This window comes from Acinonyx jubatus, chromosome A1 (genome assembly GCF_027475565.1).
Source record: "Acinonyx jubatus isolate Ajub_Pintada_27869175 chromosome A1, VMU_Ajub_asm_v1.0, whole genome shotgun sequence".
NCBI classification, from domain to species: Eukaryota; Metazoa; Chordata; class Mammalia; order Carnivora; family Felidae; genus Acinonyx; species Acinonyx jubatus.
The window spans coordinates 114,079,208-114,092,162 of NC_069380.1; the positions used below are offsets into that span (position 1 = coordinate 114,079,208).

Genomic DNA, 12,955 nt, shown 5'->3' on the forward strand with positions numbered 1-12,955 from the left:
GTCCGACTTCGGCCCAGGTCATGATCTCGCGGTCTGTGGGTTCGAGCCCCGCATCGGGCTCTGTGCTGACAGCTTGGAGCCCGGAGCCTGTTTCAGATTCTGTGTCTCCCTCTCTCTGACCCTCCCCTGTTCATGCTCTGTCTCTCTCTGTCTCAAAAATAAACATTAAAAAAATTAAAAATAAATTAATTGACTAAATAAATAAATGGAGAAGAGACAAATCCCCTTTACATAATTCCAAATAATGTATGTAGATACCGTGGAGCACAACTCCCCATTCCTTAAATGTGGGCTGTACATAGTGACTTCATTCCAAAGAGTACAGAATGAAAGGAGGACAGGGATGATGGGAGAGTGATTTCATAGCAGAGAAACCTGGCAAACTTAAACTCAACCAGGTAATCAGGGTTAACCTGAACATTAATAAATCATGTCAACTGATACGATGTGGTGAGAATGTCATGTCTATAGCCTTTCTCCCCAAAACACGAAACCCTAATCTAATCATAGGGAAAACTCAGACAAATCCCAATTGAAGGACAGTCTACAAAATACCTGACCACTAATCTTCAAAAGTGTCAAGTGAGCCTAGGTGGCTCAGTTGGTTAAACGTCCATCTTCAGCTCAGGTCAATATCTCACAGCTCATGAGTTTGAACCCCGTGTTGGGCTCTGTGCTGAGAGCTCAGAGCCTAGAGCCTGCTTCTGATTCTGTGTCTCCCTCTCTCTGCCCCTTCCCCAGCTCACTCTCTCTCTCTCTCTCTCTCTCTCTCTCAAAAATAAGTAAAAATAAAAAAAAAATTTTAAGTGTCAAGGTCATCTAAAACAAGGAAAGTCTTGAGGGGTGGAGGAAAAAAAAAACAAGGGAAGTCTGAAAAACTATGTCATAGTCAAAAGGAGCCTAAGAAGACATGACAACTGAATGAAATGTGGCATCCTGAACAAAAAGAAGACATTAGATGAAAATCTGAATAAAATACAGACTTTAGTTAATAATAGTATATTAGAATTTGGCTCAACAGTTGTGACAAATGTACTATACTAAAAGATGTTGATAATGGCAGGATGGGAGGCATACTGGGTATACAGTATATGGGAATTCTGTACGGGCTTTGCAAATTTTCTACAAATCTAAAATTATTCTAAGGTAAAAATTTTAGTTTTTAAAAAGTACTTTGAAGAAAACTAAAACAGGGTATAAAATAGCAAGTGATGGAATGATGCCTGTTTTAAAGGTTTTTTTTTTAATTTTTATTTTTTTGGTAATCTTTAAACCCAATCTTTAGAACTCACGACCTTGAGATCAAGTCCCATGCTCTTCCGACTCAGCCAGCCAGGCACCCCTGATGCCTATTTTAGATATGATAGTCAAGGAAGGCCTCTCTAAAGTGATATTAGAAAAGCCTGAATGAAGTGAGGGATGAGCAGTGCAGATATTAATGTAAAGAGTTACCATGCAGGCAGACCATTAAACGCAAAGATCTTGAGATTAGGGTATATTTGATATGCTCAAGGAAAGTGAGCTTGCAGCAAAGTTGCAAAGCTACTTGGGGTAAAGGGGTGAGCCATTTTTAAATGTACTGTTCATTATTGTTAAGTACATTCACATTATTGTGCAAACAATCTCCAGAACTCTTTTCATTTTACAAACCTGAAACTTTATACCTATCATATAGAGACTTTTAAACCACAGTAAGTACATTAGTTTCCCATGACTGCCATAACAAAATTACTGCACCCTGGTGACTTAAAACAACAGAAATGTATTTTCTCACAGTTCAGTAGACCAGATGTTCAACATCAGCTTATATATATTCATAGGTCATTCTTTTTTCATTCCTGTGTAGTATTCCATTAAATGAATATACAACTTATTTAGCCATTCTCCTGTTAGTACACATTTGAGTTGTTTCTCAGTTGGGCTATTATAAATAAGGTTGTTATGAACATTCTTGCACATGTCCTTTTTGTGGACATATGTGTTCATTTATCTTGGGTATATACCTGGGAGTAGAATTGTAGGATAATAGGGAAGGTGTATGTTTTGCTTTAGTAGAAATTGAGAGTTTACATAAGTGCTTTTACCAGTTTATATTTCCAACAGCAGTGAATGGGAGTTACAGTTGTTCCCCATCCTCGCCTATACTTGGTATTGTCAGAATTTTAACATTCAGATGAGTATATAATGGTTATTCAAAGTGTTTTAATTTGCACTTTCCTGATGAATAAACAATTACGTTGAGCACCTTTTCATTGGACATTAAGCAGAAAGGAAATATGATTTGACTTAATATTCTTAAAAGATTACTCTGACTTCTGAATTGAAAACAGAATATAAAGTAAGGAGCAAAGGTGGAATTAGGGAGACCAGTTATGAAGTTACTACTGTAACCTCAGGGAAGGAGAATGATGGCTTGGATCAGGACAGTGATGATAAAGTTGGTATGAAGTAGTCAGACACAGATCATATTTAGAAGACCTAGCTTACAGAGAGCTGATAGACTGAATGTAAAGACTAAGGGAAAGAGAAGAATCAAGAGGCAGGCCTCTAGGTATCTGAGTTGAGCAAGCAGATAAATGGAGATGCTACCTGGAAAGAACTGGGTTCTAGGATTGTACAGGGAATGGTGGGCAAGGAGAGTCAAAGAATCAAGAATTCTGTTTTGGACATGTCAAGTTTGAGATTCCTATTAGACAAACAAGGGGAAATGTCAGGTAGGCATTAGATGACTAAATTGGGAGCTCAAAAGAGAGGTCCAAACTAGAGATATAAACTAAATGTCTTCAGAATAAAGAGTATTTAAAGCTTGATGCTAGAGAAAATCACTTAGAAATGAGAGTGGTAGAAAACAGATCCCTGGGACCTTGAACAGGTAGAGGGCATGAAGACAGGAGAAGGAGCTGCCAGAAAAGCAGGAAGAAATCCATGAAAGTGTTAGTGCCCAGGAAGTCAAGTAGATAGTGTTTCATTTATGTATGTATGCATGTATGTATGTATTTATTTATTTATTTTTAACATTTATTCATTTTTGAGAGTGAGAGAGACAGAGCGTGAGCGGGGCAGGAGCAGAGAGAGAGGGAGACACAGAATCTGCAGCAGGCTCCAGGCTCTGAACTGTCAATACAGAGTCTGACTTGGGGCTCTAACTCACAGATCGCAAGATCATGATCTGAGCTGAATTCGGACGCTTAACTGACTGAGACACCCAGGTGCCCCAAGTGGATAGTGTTTCAAAAGCAAGAGTGGGGAGGCATTTGGGTGGTTCAATTGGTTGGGCTTCCAACTCTTGATTTCAGCTCAGGTCATGATCTCATGGTTCATGGATTCAGTGGGACTCTGTGCTGACAGTGCAAAGCCTGCTTGAGAGTCTCTCTCTCCCTCTCTGTCTGCCCCTCCCCTACTAGTTCTCTCTCTCTCTCTCTCTCTCCCCCTCTCTCTCTCTCTCAAAAAATAAATAAAAATAAACTTAAAAAGAAAAACAGGAAGGGTGGGACCAACTAAGTCAAATGCTACTAAGACACAGAATAAATGACTACTGAAAACTGACAAATTGATACAGCAAATGGTTCCAAGGGAGAAGCTAAGAAAGGTGAGGAAGAAGGGGTGCCTAGCTGGCTCAGTCAGTAGGGCATGTGACTCTTGACTTTGCAGTTGTAAGTTCAAGCCCCAAGTTGGGTGTAGAGATTACTTAAATATAAATAAAAATAAATCTTGAAAGGAAGGAAGGAAGGAAGGAAGGAAGGAAGGAAGGAAGGAAGGAAGGAAGGAAGGAAGAAGGAAAAGTGAGGAAGATAAGCACCACCTTATCTGTGGTTGCTGTGCTGCTGTGTTGCTGGGGGGTGGGGGGCAGGGGCGGGGCAGGGGAAGCCAGAATATAATCCTTAATTGGAATGGGGAAGGGAATGTTTAGAGAGAAAAATGAAAACCTTCAGACTGTCAACATCAAATATTTGTATCTTAGGCCACCAGTCCAAATGGGCAATTACTAAATCTTCAGACTGGAAAGATCATCGCTAAGCACAAAAATCTCTCCACATCTTCCAGGGAACTACACCTAAATATGCAAAGAGAAGGGCTTGCTGGCTAAGGGACCATCCCAGGATTTTATTCCTTCATTCATCAAGTATATATGGAGCCCCTACTATGTTAGGTGTCAGGTAGTCTAGGCTCTATGGAAACAGCAGAGAATAAAACAGACAAAACTGTCCACCCTCTGAAGCTGATAGTCTCCTGTGTCCTTGCACTTTCCTCTAGCCTTCCACAACCAGAGGCCCTGAAGCTATAGGACACAACTGTGCCCTGGCCTGTGCCATCACCCCCCTGAGCCCTGAAAGGACACGTAAAACTCTCCTTTTCAGAAAAAGTAAAGAGATCAGCCCCCTTGGCAGAGGGTGAATTTTCCCCAGGGCCAAACCCAGGATGACAGCAGAGGCCCCACATCTGGAGCGCCATTAGTTTGGATGTCACTGCAATTATCACGTTGGCTGCAGACAAAGCCAAATCACAATTGAGGACAGGATTTTAAATCATGACTTTCCAGAGTCTCATTAGGTAATTGATGCTGATCACATTGCTTAATGGGGACCCATAAAATGCTTGCTATTTATATTACAAAGGGCAGAGAAAAGGCTCAAGTAACCAGATAATTGACGGATGATATGAGGGACTAGGGTGAAGGGGTGGGAAGAGACAGGGAAACCTGGTAAAGTTTCCCTGCCTGCGGATTTTAGCTTCTTATTGGCGGTGACTATTTGGCTGGATTCAGAGAAGACTCTGCCCTGGTCTTCACAAAGCCCAGAGCTGCTCTTCCCAGGAGCCAGGGACTGAGATAAGAATTGTCATTTAATAGGATTTTCTACAGCAGGCTAAATCGTTTGCTAAATGAGCAATTTCAATCATCCCTTCTCCATCCACTAGGAGGGAATTAAGCTCATTTCTCCAGCCTGTATCCCCACCTCCCATACCCTTACTCCCTCACAGCTTAGTAAGAAGGATGGTCTGGTTGAGATACAGAAGGTACAGATTATAGCAAGACACTTTGGGCCCACCTAAATTCACCAGATCATGAGGCTATAAGAGATCTGCAGCCCCATTCCCCACCCTGCATGCCCCCAAAGTATCCATTAAGACCCATGCACACCTGTCATATGCCAGTCTCTCCAGAAAGGAGATCTCAGGGCAGGCTAATTTCCCTAATACTCACCAAGAAAGGACTATAGCACTTCTTACTGCAGAAAAGTGGGGGGGGGGGGGGGGGGGGCACGACATTCATTTCTTTTCATTACTGAGATTTGGGGCTTTTTTAACAGGAACTTCCATTAAATTCCACAAATCAAGCATATAAAGCATCCTCATATCTTCTAGTTATTTGGAATAGATCTTAGGGAAAAGAAAGAAATGTCTTGGGGAGGAAGAAGCTGTACCATTTACTAACATATGAACTGAAATTGGGTTGATGGAAGATGCATCTGGTGATGGAGAATTCAGTGTTCCCAAGATTCTGTTTCTTGATTGACCTGGGGCCTCCCCACATCTGGATTCATTTCTGCTTATTCCATATGGATAACCACTGCTCTTCCTTAATTCTCTTCCTCCTCTTCCTCCTCCTCCTCTTCATCTCCTCTTCTCTCTCTCTCTCTCCCCCCATCTTTCCTCTCCCTCCCTTTCTCTTTCTCTTTCTCTCTTTCTCCTCTTGTATGATTTTTCTGTCTCCTTTTGCACTGTAAATGATAGATGGTGTCCTCATTAAGAGTGAGGGCTTTCTCTCCAAATTGATTTACAGATTCAACACAATCCCTATCAAAATCCGAACTGGCTTCTTTATAGAAATTTAAAAGCTAATCCTAAAAACACATAGAAATGCAAGGGACCCAGAATACCCGCAGTAATCTTTAAAAAAAAAGAACAAAGTTGGAAGACTCACACTTTCTGAATTCAAAACTTACACAAATCTATATTAATCAAGACAGTGTGGTACTGATATAAGGATAGACAAGTAGATAAATGGAATAGACCTGAAACGTCAGAGTAAACCCTCATATTTATAGTCAGTTGATTTTCAAATGATTTTCACATTTAGAGTCACTTGATTTTATGTCAAGACAATTCTATGGTGAAAAAATAGTCTTTTCAACAAATGGTTCTGGGACTACTAGATATCCATATGCACAAGAATGAACTTGGATGCCTTTCCTCATACCATACACAAAAATTAACGCAAAATGGACCACTGACTTACACACTAAAACAATAAAACTCCCAGAAGAAATTATGAGCAAGTCTTTCTGACTTTGGGTTAGGGAAAGCCTTCTTCGGTATGGTAACAAAAGCACAAGTGACAAGGGTAAAGGAAAAAGCTAAGCTGGATGTGACTTAATCAAAATTAAAATTTTTTTGTGTGTTTCAAAGGATACCATCAAGAAAGTTGGGGGGGGACACAAAATGGGAGAGAATATATATCTCAGAATTATATATCTGATAAGGAACTTGAATCTAGAATATATGAAGAACTCCACATCTCAATAACAAAAGACAACCCAATTTTTTAAATGGGCAAAGGATCTAAAAAGATATTTCACTAAAGGAGGTAGGCAACAAGCACATAAAAAGATGTTCAACATCATTAGTCGTCAGAGAAATGAGATACTACTTCACACCACTATGATGGCTATAATAAAAAAGATTGATAACAACAAATGTTGGATGGATGGAGAAATTGGAACCCTGATGCACCTCTGGTGGGATTGTAATATGCTACAGCTGCTTTGGAAAATAGTCTGGCATTTCCTCAAAAGACTGAACAGAGACTTACCATATGGGCCAGCAATTCCACTCCTAGATATATACCCAAGGGAACCAAAAACAGGTGTTCATACAGAAATTTGTACATGAATGTTCATAGCAACATTATTCATAACAGCCATAAAGTGGCAGCAATCCAAATTTCCATTAATTGATAAATGGGTAATGTATCATAGTATTGCATGGTATTTCCATGCATATCCACACAATGGAATACTATTATTTCATTTCACTAATGTTAATGGAATATTATTTGGCAGTGAAAAAAATGAAGTATTGATAAACACTACAACATGGATGAACCTTAACAACTTTATGCTAAGTGAAAGAAGTTAGTCACAAAGACCACATATTGTATGATTCCATTTATATGAAATGTCCAGAGAAAGTAAATCTAGAGAGACAGAAAGTACACTAATGGTTGCCTAGGGCTGAGGATATCGAGAGGAAATGGATAATAACTCCAAATGAGTACAGGGTTTCTTTTTGCAGTGACAAAAATATTCTAGGATTGATTGTGGTGATGGTTGCACAATTCTGTAAATATAACAAAAACCACTGAATTGTGCACTTTCAATGGGTGAATTGTATAGCATGCAAATTACATCTCAATAAAGATGTATATTTATATGTATTTACATATATATGAAGAAAAGCAACAAGAAACTCAAAAATCAACTAAAAATGCTGTATCAAATTGTTACAACTAAGTGATCTCATTGTTGTATTTTTTCAATGTTTATTTATTTTTGAGAGAGAGACAGATAGAGACAGAGGCAGAGAGAGAGGGAGACAGAGGCTCCAAGCAGGCTTTGTGCCGACAGCAGAGAACCTGATGCGGGGCTCAAACCCATGAATTGTGAGATCATGACCTGAGCTGAAGTTGGATGTTTAACTGACTGAGTCACCAAGATGCCTCTCATGGTTGTATTTTTTTTTTAATAATAAAAAAAAGACTCTCAAAACAAAAAAATCTGAGAGCTTTGCTAGCACATTTTAGTTCTGGCACCTGTTGACTCTGTGACCTTGAACAAGTTACTGAATTTCACTCAGCTCAGCTTTCCCATCTGTAAAGCTTTCTCATCTAGGGCAGATCACTGTGAGGATTAAATAAATTAAGATGTAAAGGGATCTGCCATATAATAAGTACTCAGTAAATGGAAAACATAAAGAGTCAGGGAATAGCAGTAACTAGAGAGTGAAGAAAGGAGAAAAAATAGTTTTTGTGGGCCAAGGCCACATCCATACATTTATGTCTAATGTTTGGCTGGGCTCTTGGGACATAAAGAAGTCCCTGACTTTGAGGAGCTGGAAGTCTAAGGAATCAGGCATTCCTGAAGAAAAATAATCCCAACAAAATGAGCCAGGCGCTATGATACAGTTATAGACAATTTGCTCAGGGTCAGAGGCAAAGGCTTTTAAGGGAAATGAGACTTCAAGGGTTGTCCAGACAGCAAAGGGACAAATGGATCCTTGTCCCTTTCCCCACCATTGGTGACCAAAAGGATGTGAAGTACCCCTTTGTGGGGAAACTGGATAGAACCAACCCAACACAGGCAAAGGCAAAAGTCAAAAGAGCAGTGGCCAGGATGGGCAGTGAAGCTGGCACAGGAGGTTGAGGCTAGGGCCTGCCTCCCTGGCCTTCCAATAGGTGAGCTGAACCTTAGGAGCTCCTCCTCTTTCCCCTTGTTCCTAGCACCTCTCCACCCTTAAGCCTCGAGATCTCCTTTTCCCTCTCAACAGCCTTCTTTTGGGGAACAGCCCAGTGATCTGTGGGCAGAGCATGACACCTCCATCATTCCTCCCTCTAGTGACTCATTCCTAAGACTGGGGGTGGCAGGAAGTGCCAGAGCCCCAGAGCTACAGCCCCATCCGGATTCTGGCAGCTTAGAGACATCCTATCTTTTTCCCCTCCTCCCCACTCCCCCGCCACCTCCCTTCCCAGAGCTAGAAGCTCTGACTCTTGACATTTCTGGGTAAGAAACACCCACCTCCCCCAAAACTCTTCTTTCCTTTCCATTGCCTCTTCTAGTCCCTCAACTCCAGCCTCTATGGGGCTGCTGGGTTCCCAAGAGAAGCAGGCACAACCCAGACCTAGGTACCCTTTTCTGGTGGAGGTCGTCAGGCAAGGTTTATATCCCCATGGCCAGGCCTTTGAGGAACAGGGCCTATGCTGTAGAAAATCTTCCAAGCAACACTTAAAACCACAACAAAATTATTTTATGACATGTTAAGTGCTTCACAAGTTTTGTTTCATTTATTCCTCCCAACAACTAGATGAGAAGATACTATTATCACTGTCATTTGGCAAATGAAAAAAATAAGGGAGAAATAATTTAGAAAGTAGCAGAACGGGGATCGAACCCCAGGACTCAGATATTGGGCTCTGAACCACCAGGCTCCTCTGCCTGTTTTGGGATGGAGAACAGTGTAGGCCTCTTTGAGCAGAGCCTCTGAGTCTTCTAGGGCAGCACATGCATCCCTGAAACTCTCTGTACAGCTGCCCTGAGGTCCAGAGGGGTAGAGGGCCTTGACCCCGGCCTTGCTCCTAATTCCCCATGGCTCTTGCCCCACTTTTTACTCCTGAGTAGTGAAAATGTGGTGGGCTACTCAGGATTCTCATCCCTCTCAAGAGGTTAACTTCCTATTAAACTCCTAGGACAAACATCAATGAGATTCTTGGGTTCCCAGGGGTTACCTAGAAAGAGGGAAAAAAAGGAGCATTGCTTATAGGTTCAGGCAGCAGAAGGAGGTTACAGATACCCAAGCATGGGTCAGTCCAGGCTTGCAGAGAGAGCAGACATCTGTCACACCAAAGAGGCATGGAGATGGCCCACATGACAAGAGAATAATAATACCCTTGAATTATGTAGTGCTTTAACATTTCTCAGGCACTTTACAAAATTTGGTCCTCGAGATGACCTCCTAGGACCCAAGGAGGAAAAAAAGCATCTTTTATAAGCTGTCACCACCTATCAAGTTTCCCCCCTAGAGAGGGAAAGGCAGGAGACACACAAGGCAGTGAGTGAGTTAACCAAACCCAAGCTCCACTGGGTAATTGATAGTTTTTATGGTGTCTTTATCCTCAGACTCCTCAGATATCATATTTCCACTGGATTACCACATTTACATAACAGTGCAGGGTGAGAGACCCTGATAAATCTTCTCTGCACAGGGATGAATACAGTGGAAATGTACTTTGTTGACAGCGATTTGTTTTACTACACTACTGCCCTTCAATTTAGGGAGGAAAGAGCAAGGCTATTGCCCTATGAAGGGAGGGTGGAAAGGAGGGAAAGGAGAAAGGGAGGGAGGAAGAGGAGAGATCTGAAAAGACAGATGAATGAGAGGGAAGACACAGGGAGAAAGGGAGAGCTTTAGGCAAGATGGAAGGAAGGATAGAAGGAGGGAAGGAAGGATAATAGCAATGAGAGCTCACTCTGTACTAGGCACTGTGCTAATCGCTTCCATGGATTAACTCCACTAATCCTCACAGCAACCCAGTGAGAACAGTCTGTTATTATCTCCATTGCACAGATGACAACACCCTAGTTGGGGGCAGTCTCCCGACACCCCATTCTGTTACCCCCATTTCATTTTCTTCATAGTATTTGCCACTATCTCCAATGGGGTTATTAACTCACTTAAGTACTTATTGCCTTGTTCACAGCTCTATCCCCAGTACCTTGAGCAGTTTCTGACCCAAAGAAGATTCTCTTTTTTTTTGTTTAATGTTTATTTATTTATTTTCAGAGAGACAGAGCACAAGCAGGAACAGGGCAGAGAGAGAGGGAGACAGAATCCCAAGCAGTCTCTGCACTGTCAGCACAGAGCCCAACATAGGGCTCTATCTCACGACCCATGATATCATGACCTGAGCCGAAATCAAGATTTGGATGCTCAACCAACCAAGCCACCCAGGTGCACTCCAAGTAGATTCTTAATAAGAATACTTGTCGTAGGAATGAAGGGATAAGAAGCTCCTGGGGAATGAGCACCACCCTGCCTCCCACACAGGGTGATGTGATGGCAAAGGTGGACTGAGGGCAGGTACTGGAGGTGCTCTCTCTTGCCATACACACGGAGGGAACTGTTATCAGCTGCTGTGTATTTAGTGAAGAAGAAATGCATTTTCTCCTCCATACTTTCCAGCTGTTTTCTTTTTTAACTTCCCTCAGATGTTCCGCCCCTTTCTGTCCCACAATTAATTTGGCATCCACTAATTGTATCCTCCTCACTTTCTGTCTCTTATTCTTTTCTTTTTTTCTTCCCTCTTGCTTCTCTTTCCCATGCTTCTCTTGAGAAGAGCTCATCCAAATGAATTGAAATTGGTAATTTCAGAGGCCAACTTCTACTGTTGCATGTCCAGTCTTGTCCCAAAGCCTTCTCCCTGCAAAGGGCATTTTTCTCCATCTATAAAATGGACAGAGTTTTTTTACAGGGTTTTTGAACCAGTGCTGGTGGGCCTGTGAGGGAAGGGTACCAGAACCACAGCACTGACCTTCCTACATCCTTATCCAGAGAAGCCTCACCAAAGCCTTGAGGCCACAGGAAGCTATTACCCAACAGAGAGCTATTTCCTGTCCCAGCGTATGTGCTATTTAATGTTATTTGCAGTAAATATGAATCGGGAGATAACGAGCCTCGCTTTCCCTCTCTCTTTAGGATCTTGAAAGTTCCTCAATCCATTGAATAACAGCGTCTGCTGAGGGTATAAATGTCAAGGCCAATGGATAAGTGTAGGAGGACCATGTCACCACAGGGCTTGCAGTGTATCAAAGTGGCTAGGAATATGGGTCCCAAGATTCAGACAGCTTCGAGTTTGAAGTCTGGCTTCTCTATGAATACACTACAGGTGGCAACGGTGGAAGTTGGGTGTCAGATGAGTCCTATGGTATTTTCCCCAAATCAGGCATTCTTGCTAGGCCTACCAGAGCCTCCTGTACCAAATCCTTGTAGCACTTGGCAAGTCGAGGTGGGATTATTTCTTGCAGGAAAGTTCAACCCACCAGAGTATGTGCTCCTCAAAGTCAAGAACTCGGTTTTTTCTCTGTATCCCTAGAGCCAGGCCACATGCTGGACATAAAAGAAGGACAATGTCCAGACTTTCCTTTTCTTCCAGAAAATGGAAGGTACTTATTTTCTTCCTCAAGGACACTATTCATTGAGACTTTGATATGCTTAACACCTACTGTGTGCTACATACCCTAACTATGTTATCTTCTTTTATCCTCATAATGGCCCTTGAGTTAGGGACTGAGAGCATATGCATTATCTCTCCCCTCGACTATGGAAAGAGGCTCCTTCTGGAAGAACACTGAGTTCTTCTTCATTTGATACCCAACTTCTGCCCTTCCCATCTGCGGTATATGCATACAGCAGCCAGAGTGATCCTTTTAAAGTCATGTCACTGTTCTGCTCAGAACCCTTCAATAGCTTCCCATTTCATCAGCATAAAATCCAAATCCTAACTATGTCCTACAAAACCTTACATTACCTCCTTAATCCCCAGTGCACAAGCTTAATGACCTCATGCCCTACCATTCTTCCCCTTGCTGCCTGACATATTCTCAAACATTGCTGTGTACACTCTTGCCTCAGGCCCTCCTGGCTGTCCCCTGTGCCTACAAAGCTTTACCTTGATCTCTCCATGGTTTGGCCCCCTGCTTATTTCAAGTTTTGTTCAAATGTCACTGTATAAGGGAGGCCTTCCATGACTCCCCTGTGGTGATTTTAAAATATGTCCACAAAACCTCTGAGACTCCTCCCTTCAAGAGACAGAACTTCATCCCCCCCCCCATCCCCTTGAGTATTGGCTTGATTTAGTGTCTACTTTCTAAATAATAGAATACGGTAAAAGTAACAGCATGTGACTTGTAAGACAAGGTCATAAAAGGCATTGGGATTACCCTAGTCTGGCAATGAGAAACCATCAGGCAAACTCAAATGTGGGGACATTCTACATAATACCCGATCAGTACTCTTCAAAATTGTCAAGATTATGAAAAACAGTGCTTGCTTTGGCAGCACATATACTAAAATTGGAACGATTCAGAGAAGATTAGCATGGCCCCTGCACAAGGATGACACGCAAATTCATGAGGTGTTCCATGTTTTTGCCATCAGAGAAATGCAAATCAAAACTACAATGAGA

The 12,955-nt window shown here is 41.9% G+C and overlaps 1 protein-coding gene and 1 non-coding gene across 4 annotated transcripts in view; one reads left to right on the forward strand and one right to left on the reverse strand.

The window, feature by feature from the left end:
- Nucleotides 1-12,955, reverse strand: part of SIL1 (SIL1 nucleotide exchange factor) — a 285,078-nt gene that overhangs the window by 240,363 nt on the left and 31,760 nt on the right. The gene's annotated exons all lie outside the window — the stretch shown is intronic.
- LOC113604588 (U6 spliceosomal RNA) lies at nt 12,813-12,919 on the forward strand. The gene has a single exon (XR_003426564.1). It is a non-coding gene; the product is annotated as a U6 spliceosomal RNA (small nuclear RNA).